Source organism: Aptenodytes forsteri, unplaced genomic scaffold, assembly GCF_000699145.1.
Source record: "Aptenodytes forsteri isolate BGI_AS27 unplaced genomic scaffold, ASM69914v1 Scaffold270, whole genome shotgun sequence".
Lineage (NCBI taxonomy): Eukaryota > Metazoa > Chordata > Aves > Sphenisciformes > Spheniscidae > Aptenodytes > Aptenodytes forsteri.
The window spans coordinates 1827562-1837556 of NW_008794631.1; positions in this window are offsets into that span (position 1 = coordinate 1827562).

The following is a 9995-nucleotide window of genomic DNA, read 5'->3' on the forward strand; positions in this document are numbered from 1 at the left end:
ACACTAAGACAACTGTCACACTGAAAGAACCAAAACATTCAAAGTAAATTGTAAACTTTCACTAGACTAAAAAAAGAAACTGGATAAAGCACAAATATACACCACTGAATATACTATTTAAACCACAGTAGACCAGGATTTTATGATTCAAAAACATTTTACAACTCGGAAGGACAGCTATCTGAAAAAAAGAACCTTTCCTGCTAGGACTCTCAACTTTTTAAATTTCATACTGCAGGGGTTCTACTGAGGGTATCAACTCTGACTTCTCTGGTCAGAGACTAACAGAACTTTCACTTTAAGTAAAAAAAACCTCTTTGAATTCTTGTATATCTCAGTATACATTTCAAAAAGTATCCACTGAATGTCCATTTTAGCATGCATTTAAAAATTTTATGCACCTGGAATCCTAAAAGAAATCGTAACAGCAGAATAATTCACATTCATTCATAATTAAGTGAATGGGACAAATCAGAAAAGTGAAATATTTAAGGAAAAAGGGGGAAAAGAGAGGCAGGAATAGTAGTACATAAATCTACACACTGGAAATGATCCAAGTTGAGAAGTTCTCCAGATGTCAGCCTGTAAACAGTGCTTCATAAAATGAATTTCCCCATTAATTGTTGGCAGGAATAACATCTAGAACATGTTATTACATTTGACCCACTCTTTCCCCCTTTCCCGTGTAGCTAAATTCTTGTCTGACATCACAGATCTTTTATCAGTTGTGATAAATCCAAGAAAGCAAGCTTTGGTCAGCAAAACTGTTTGATAGGGTACAACACACACAAAATTACACTCAAGCTAATTGTGAACTTTGTTCACCAAAGGAAATGAGACTTCTCTTGTTTATTTTCACTACATCTGTTTTTGTAACACATTCGGTTCTTAAGTTGGAAAAAGACACCCACACCCAAAGGAAACATAAACATATAATACATATTGAACAAAAATTAAGTACTGACAGTTTTCCTACAGGTTCCTATCACCATGTTTTTACATGTTTTAACATGGTCTAAAAGTTGAAAAACAGGAAAACAAAAGTAGTATACATCAAAAATTTGAAAAGGCACTTTGAGGGAAAGACTATTTGGGTTTCCTCTTTCCCTTCTACTCAACCACAATCTAAACTATGCATAAATTTTCCATTTTCCTCTGAAATTAACTTTTACAAGAGTCTACAGAAAGAAGAAAAAAAAGCTTCCTGAGCAGTCTTTGGCAGCAAGAGAGTAAAAATGTGAGCAGGAAGCTCTCTAAATAGCAGGTTTTGTCATCCATTTGTATACCATTATACAATGGAGATAATCTAAATAGCAAAATTATTTCATAGAGATTCCAAAACTATATGCAAAACCACGTTCAGTTGGGTTTTCTGTGCTGTCCATAACTTTTAGTGTATACTAAAAACGCAGTCTAAGGCATTAGAGATTATTCTTTCTAAAACAGAGTTAATCAATTACTTCTACTGATTCTGCTAGCTACATTTCTTCAAGCCCTGTAAATTTTATTAGAATCTGCCCATCAGAAAGTAGCTTGCCTGTTGAAGTAAACACTGCATGCAGGCTTTGTAGATAGATACTGATATTGTTGCTTTCTAGAAGGAAGATAAAACAATAAAATCTACAGAAGAAAACAATACATATTTGAGTGTATGATGAGGTCCAGGGAACATTTATTCACATACCGGGTCTGGATTAGAGTCTGTCATTTGAACAGACACATTCCAGGAACGCAAGCATATTTCCATTGCAGAGTGTAAGGAGACAGAAAGAGAGACAGAAAAAGAGACAGAAAAAGAATAATTTTTTTTCTAAATGGGTGTCTGATAATGAACATGGTTAAAATTCGCAGTAGAAAACAGTCCAGGCTTAGTTCAGATATTCACTAGCAAAATGTAGTCGCTAATTAATCAGTTATAGATTTCAGAACATAGCACTTCAGCCTAATAATGTGGCTACAACTGCGCAGTCACAAAATTCCATTGTTTTGTGCCTGATTTGACATAACCAAATTCAATGAAATGATGGAAAATATTTCTGTATTACATTCCATTAGAATAATAGAATAATGAAAAATCATACCAACTGAACATGCAGTCCAAGGTCATTGAAGATCACCAAAACATACTTTCAATAGGAGTACACAGAGACACACCAAACTCTTGTTCTGCTTTACTCGTTTTACTGAAATGTTTCTTAACAAAACTTGCAGTTCATAAATTCCATAGCTTGTCCTATAATAAGTTGCCACTATTTGCATTGAGACCTACGCAGAGATAATTTGCACCAATTGTATGGCTTCTGTTTGAGCTTGTAAGCCCATTCAAATATTTTGAACATGTCTGAATTCATAAAATCTTGACTTAAGAAGTTCAGGGTACTTTGGCAGCATAACCTCTTTGTGGGAGCAACTATGCTGTTTAAACTGTCAAATTGTCTTGGCCATTCTTCCAGGATGAGGTTCAGTGCATGTGGTATGCAAGTCATATGAATGGCATTGGGAAACACATTGCTAAGAACAGATCTAACAGCTGTTTTCATTAAAGAAGCATTAGTGGACATTCAGCCAAGAACACAACCAAAATCAACATTCAGTAGTACCCTTACTAACGCAGGACTGAGAATGCAATAACATTAAACTATATAATGCCATTCAATATCTACCAAAAGTCATTTGTTACTCACTATGAATAAAGGATGAATGATGACAGTTGTGCTTCGACCACATAAGTGTACTGTTCCATCCAACAACCTATTCACCTGATGAGCACGGACTGGCTGAAAAACACGCTCTGTGTTCTGGTATGTGTTGGGAGAGGTAATTGTTACTGAGTTTTGTAGTGCTTGGAGGACTTCCATCTGCCTTTATGTAACAGCATGAAAAAAAAATCAGCTTGTAACGAGAACTTTTCAAGGGGAATATCAACTCTTGACAAACACCATAACCATAAAAATCATCGTGTTTTTTCAGAGTACACTGCCTCACATAACACCTGGTGTGTTTTGTTGACTGGGTCTCACATCCTCTTCCCCATACGTGGTGTATCACTAAGTGTAGCTTTCATTTAGCATAACTAAAAAAGGTTTTCTTTCAAAATGCTTAAATACAGCAGTAGCAGAAGTTATAGAATATACTGTCATCAACATATTTTCAGGACAACATTCTTCATTCAGTAACAAACTCAATTTCATGCTACCCTTTTGGGGAGCAAAAGGAATATGCAAGGGTTGTGTCATTATTAGTTTTGGTTTACATACATAAATTCATTTTGTGCACATAAATATACATATATATGTATTAGGATATATATATGAAATATATAAAGAATTTTATGCCAAATATTTTGTTTTCAGTAAGACATTCTTCCAATTCTGTAGAGCTTGTATTTATTGCATTGTTTCAGTAATGCACAGTCGTAAGGAGGCTACTAGTTCTTTATACTTTTTTACTAATTTACATCAAAAACTTAAATAGGTAATGCTCCCTTTGATAAACAGTTTCCTAACTACTTTTTCTAAAACTGTATTCAAATGAATTTCTACTGTCAGTTCTGGTTTCTATCTGCCAACACACCCCAAGAGAACACCTGAAAATCAATGTTCAGAGCAGCTGGGATATCCGGAGCATGCTTGTCAAAATCATTCACAATATTGTCTTTATGTAGTCTCTAACCTTTCTTCAGTGTACATTGAAAGGAGACAGACTAAAATTGACTGTTGTAACCCTGATTCCAAACCCTCCTGGTATTCATCATTCTAAAAAGTTTAGAGAAATGTTTTGCTCCTATTCCCATTTAAAACACTTTTATTTCCTGGAGCACATATATGAAGCATTCTTCAAGCTGAAGATGCAAGCATGTAGACACATATATAGACACTATATATTTGTATGTATATGTAGACACACACAAAATTTGGACTTATTAGTGAAGAAAGAGCAAGTCCTCATTCCCTGCAGTCAGAAGTTGAAGAGAGAGTAAATGTTTGTGGCATGGCTTGTAGTTTTGTAACCTATGATTTACAAAAGTGTTCTGTCACACAACCATACTGCAAGACTTTCAAGGTGAGTATTCTTTGATTGGTTCAGAAGAAGAGACAACTATTTACCTTCAAGGAGATTGAGGCATATTGACCTAAGCAAAACACTGTTTACAAGCTCTTAACAACAAGAGGAAGCTCAGTAACGCAGGTTAGTGAAAATGGAATTTTTGACCCAGCTGTGAACATGAAATAAAAGACAATGCAATTTGCAGCATGAGGCCTTGTTATGCAAGGTCTTTTGGATGTTTGAGATAGCCTTGATGGAACAGTAGTCAGACAGAAACAATTAATGAGGGGCTTATTCCTAATCCAGATCAGAAACTGAGTGAAATCAAAGAAAAAGCATTTGAGATGTATGCTAACGTCTGATTTTGGGCAAGAGAATACAGGAACAAAAACTACTGACATCAGACACAATATCAGATACATTGTGGATAACAGAAGACAGTGGACTAGTAACTGGGATTCAAATGTAGGTACCGAAGAATATATGTTGCTCAGAAAGGCAAAATTAAAGTGGTAGAGTAATACTTCATAGCACTACTGTCATGGGCTACTGAAGGAGTAGTATACGGAATTGGTCAATTTGGAAAAGGATTATGAAATAGTTTAATACACAAAATGTCAAATTTTAGCTACAGAATACCAAGATCAGGTTTCAATAGCAATTGCAGTTGCTTTAATATTATGAGAGGAATTAATATTATCAGAAATGGTGGTGTTATGGAAACGGAAGAAGATACAAAACCCACAGAAATAATCACAGGATGATAAAAGAAAAAGGCTCCAGTGTGATGACCAGGAAAAAGGTGAATGCAATTCTGAAATCCACCTGACAATGTTCCAAAAAAGGATCAAGAAAGCAGTAATACTATTGAACAAGGCACTGGTAAGACATAGGGAACGCTGTGTTCAATTCTTGTTACCATGTTCATGAGAGATTAAATAAACCTGGAAAAATTCAGCTGAAGGTTATTAAAATCATATAGGAATCACTTACCTTATTGACATATGAGCAGATGACCAGTCCTGCTTAGCTAAGAGGACTAAAAATGGAACAGACTGATCTTTACCAATAATGCAATTGGGCCAGAAATCCTTAGTGTCTGGCAAAATAAAAGACGCTCTTAGAACAAGAAGGAGCTGATCATAAATTAATTTTTACTTGCAATTAGGTTTCTGACTACCAAGGGAGCAAGGGCTTTGAACAACCCCTGAACAGAAACTGTGGAGGTAAACAATTGTATTTATGAATGGGACTGAATTACCTTATTCTAACACAGAGATGGAGTTCCTGAACCAGGAATTTCTTTTCTTCCTTTCCCCATCCCCTCCAGCCCCTCCAATAGAAGATGCAGGGAATACAGGACAAAACAGATATAGAATCATCTATTAGTATTCTGAAATTATCCAATTATCTGTTATCTAATTATAAGTAGTTATCTAATCATTAGGACATTAATGAATTACTAGTCTCTATTTATCTAACAGTATTTTCACAGTATTCAAAGTGAACATGAGACGCCACAAAAAATAGGCTACCTGGCTACTTTAGCCAGCTGTTGGAAGTAAACCGTTAGTTCACAATGGAAAATAAAAAATGTAAAGATTCTGGGACCAAAGTATCATTGAAAATATTTCATTAAAAAAACAGCAGTGATATTGTAAACACTTAAAAACTCTCGTTCTGACAATTCTGGTTCCCAAAAGTATTTGGCAAGCAAACTTACTAAAATTACATTTGGAGATGCACTGGACTATAAAATATAAAATGCCAAGTGCTGTTCTTCTGTATCTCCAGATACTACTTGGAAATAAGCAACTCAAGTGATGAAATAAACATGGATACAAGCATCCTCTTTTAATGTTACTGAAATAAACCCAAAAAACATCTATCTGGTGCCTTTCCAAAATAAACAGCATATAAATCCTTTGGGCACTAGGAGTCTAGGAAATCAAAGTATTCATAAGAGAGAAAGAGAATTCTCTTTTTTATACCACGTTTGAAATGCTACCTTTGCTGAAAATACTTGCTTTTCTTTTAATTATATAAAAGACAGCACATTATTTTCATGTATTGTAAATTTCTACTTTCTCAATTGTACCCAAATATCAGATTTGTCCATAATGTGTAAAACCTGAGTAATATTGTATTTGTTTAGTCATTTACTGACTAAATGGCTAATGACATAAAAATGTCATTTTTATTTAATGACCAACTATGATTTTTATTAATTGCACTAGGAGCTAAGAACAAATCAAATTATAATAACCTATCTTTGCTCCAATACTGCAATAAGAAACATATATTACTTATGTTTACTTTAATCCTACTAGTATTTAATACTTCATTTACTATATACTCCACTGACCAAATAAATCCAAGTGTTATCTTGTGTTAGCTCAACCTTTTACAACATTAAAATCTCTGGGATTGATTTTAGGAGGAATCAAAAAAAGGCAACTTCGGCTCCATTTACTATCATAATTATTTGGAGGAAATGAGCACAGAACTGTACATAATACTTTAAAAATACATCTTATCCTGCAGACAGAATTTTTTCCTTTGTTTAGAAGAACTTCCTATTCAGCAAATTTTACTCTACAAACTGCATAGAATTTCATTATTTCTCTAGCATCACATCTATATCTGTGTAAATCATGGAATTTTACTAACATCAATAGTGTTCAAATGTTATAAAAATGATATAATTGAAAGATAAAAGTGATGTTCCATTACTGGGGTTACTTTGGACTTTTCTTCTTGTTTAAGAATGAAGGACTTAATTCATAGAAGCAAACATTTTGTATAGTATCTTCTGCAAGTATTTTCAGAAGTAGCCAGGAGATTGGTGTGCTTCACGTGATAAACCTTAAAGAGAACCAACTTTACAAAACTGCCAAGTACCTTTCTACCAATGAAGATATGAGAAACCACGCTCCCAAAAACCCCTAATAACTCGGCAGAACCTTGGCACTGAACTTTTCAGAGAGGAGGGAGAGACTCAGTTTGGCTAATGTAATCAAATGAATTACATCCACTAGAAGACAATGGATATTTAGGGAGAACTGTGTTCAAATCCAACAGCAAGGTCTGTTTTTACAATAAAATACTATGTCAGAAACAAAGTGGCTTTCTATATGGGAAGGCACAGGATTAACTGTTCTGTTTCATCTTATTTAAAAGCTGACATTGCTGCTACTGTCCAAGATGATAAATAAAGTAAGTGACAGAGCAAGTAGAATACAGAGATGCTCTCAGTCAGCTACTTTTATGCCTTACGCTTATTTAATTCTCTCAATCAACTCTCTAGATTTAAGGATCGTCTCGTAGCCTGACTGGGACAAGGGGTTACTCATTTTAAAAAAACCTGTTTTTGTAACTGTGACTGGATACCCTGAAATCTGCTACAGTACAAAGCGAAAGTTGTATGACAAGGGTAGCCCCTACTTCCCTTCCCCTCCAAATCATATTTTTCCTGGTTTTGTACAACATTAGTACATGCTAAAGAAAGTCTATGTCAAATTAAACATAAATCTTGTAATGCATAGTTTAAATAAAACATAATTTAGAAACGTCTACCTCATCTGCAAGGAAGCTATACAAAGCAATCTAAAGAATAAAGGATGAAATACGCTATTTAACACACAACTAAAAGTATTAGACAAATAACCTGAAACTGGAGAGAAGATCAAATTGAAATGACAGAATTTTACGGATTGCTTTGCACAATCACACCAATCAAGAAAAAAAGAGAGGAAACAAGTTTAGAACTGCTTTTTACTGATTTGTATAATATTGTTCCATGACTGCATACCTCTTTTTTTAAAAGTAAAAATATTTCTTTCTCCTCTAGGGATAAAACTGAATCTTAAGCTGCAGCTTTACAACTATTTTAAGCCAGTCATGTGAGCCTTCAATAAAATAAGAAGCTCATTCTACCATCCTATTTTTTGCTCCCCATTATCTCCTCTGTGCTGGCACAAAGGTACACCTGAAATTGTGTGATACATCTGATCTAGAAACTCATCTAGCTGAAAACACAACAGTAAAACGCACGAAGGCTAATCATGAGAATCATGAAATAATTTGTTGCAAGGGACCTCTGGAGGTCGCTTAATCCAACCTCCTAACCAGAGCAGGTCCATCTAGATCAGGTTGCTCTGGGACTTATCAAAAGGAGTTCCAAGTGTCTCCAAAAGAGAGATTCCACCACCTCTCTGGGCAACGTGTTCTAGTATTTGACACAGAAAAAGAGATTTTACCATGATATATGTCACACAAATTCCCAGTGTTGTGACCTCCCTCCACTTCCTTTCCTATCACATCAGGCACCTTCAAGAAGTGTGAGGTCCCATCTAAGCCTTCCTTTAACAAGTCCTCCATTCTTAAACATGAAAACAGGTCAAAAATAACTCCAGCAATGCAACACAAGTATATACGGAGGAGGAAGCACTCCATTCCACTTAAGTGCAGGACTTCAATACTTCTGCAATAACTACAACTCAGTATATGTTATATGGCATGTCTAAAGAGCAACAGAGTTTTCCCACACTTCGCTTTTGTGCTGGTGAGAAAGCTGGTGATGCAGGACTTGGTGAAAGAAACGTCTTCCAGTGGATGTGGTAGCCAAAAAAAGCTCTTGGGCATGCAGCAAGAAGAGGGCGGGCCTGACCAAAGGGCCTTTGAGAGTATTTCATAACATCAAAATGAAATAATGATGTGAAATAATGGAAGTGTCAAAAAGTGGGATTTTTTTCTCATTTATCTTAGGGAGCAAAATCACAGGCTTGTTATGTACCACTGCATTCTGACCTTCTTTGAGTGTAATCAAAAATCTCTTCTTGTCAATAATCTTATCTAATATAAACATGCTTCATAACACAGCACTTTATGCACAGGAAAAAACAGCAACATGACTGGGCCTCAGTTTCAATGTTCTCCCTATGATTCACAGTGGAAATCATGAATGAGATCTTATGCATAAGAACCTGTCACTTAAAGACAGATTTTGTCACACAATTTGAATTTAGTATTTGCTACCGACAGTATCTACCCTATAGAATTTCTGAAGACTTTCTATATTTGATTAACAAAACATCCAATCCTCTATTTGCCTCAAATATGCCATCTTACCTACAGTGTAGTATGGAAAGATCAACCTTTCCTTAATTGTGAGGCTGAACATTTTAGAATTCCTAAATAGTACAACTTTTTTCTCATTTATAGTGATATTAATCTTTAGGGGTTTTGATATTTAAGTGACAGATTTATCAATATAGAGGCTTTTCAGCAACAAGCTAGGCTTATTTACAAAAGCTATAAACAATCCAGTCAGTAATTACAGCTTCAAACTATAATAAAGAATTTCCCAAGGTCTAAAACATGTTTTTGTAGTTTATAACTACTCTGAATAACATTATACCCATGTGTGGTGGGTTGACCCTGGCTGGATGCCAGGTGCCCACCAAGCCGCTCTATCACTCACATCCTCAGCTGGACAGGGGACAGAAAATATAATGAAAGGTTCGTGGGTCAAGATAAGGACAGGGAGAGATCACTCACCAATTACCGTCATGGGCAAAACAGACTTGACTCAGGGAAATTAATTTAATTTATTGCCAATCAAATCAGAGTAGGGTAATGAGAAATAAAACCAAATCTTAAAACACCTTCCCCCCACCCCTCCCTTCTTCCTGGGCTCAACTTCACTCCTGATTTTCTCTACCTCCTCCCCCCCAGCGGCACAGGGGAATGGGGATTGTAGTCAGTTCACGACACGTTTCTGCCACTCCTTCCTGCTCACACTCTTCCCCTGCTCCAGCGTGGGGTCTCTCCCACAGGAGACAGTTCTCCGCGAACTTCTCTGACGTGGGTCGTTCACATGGGCTGCAGTTCTTCACAAGCTGTTCCTGCATGGGTCCTTTCCATGGGGTGCACTCCTGCAGGAACAG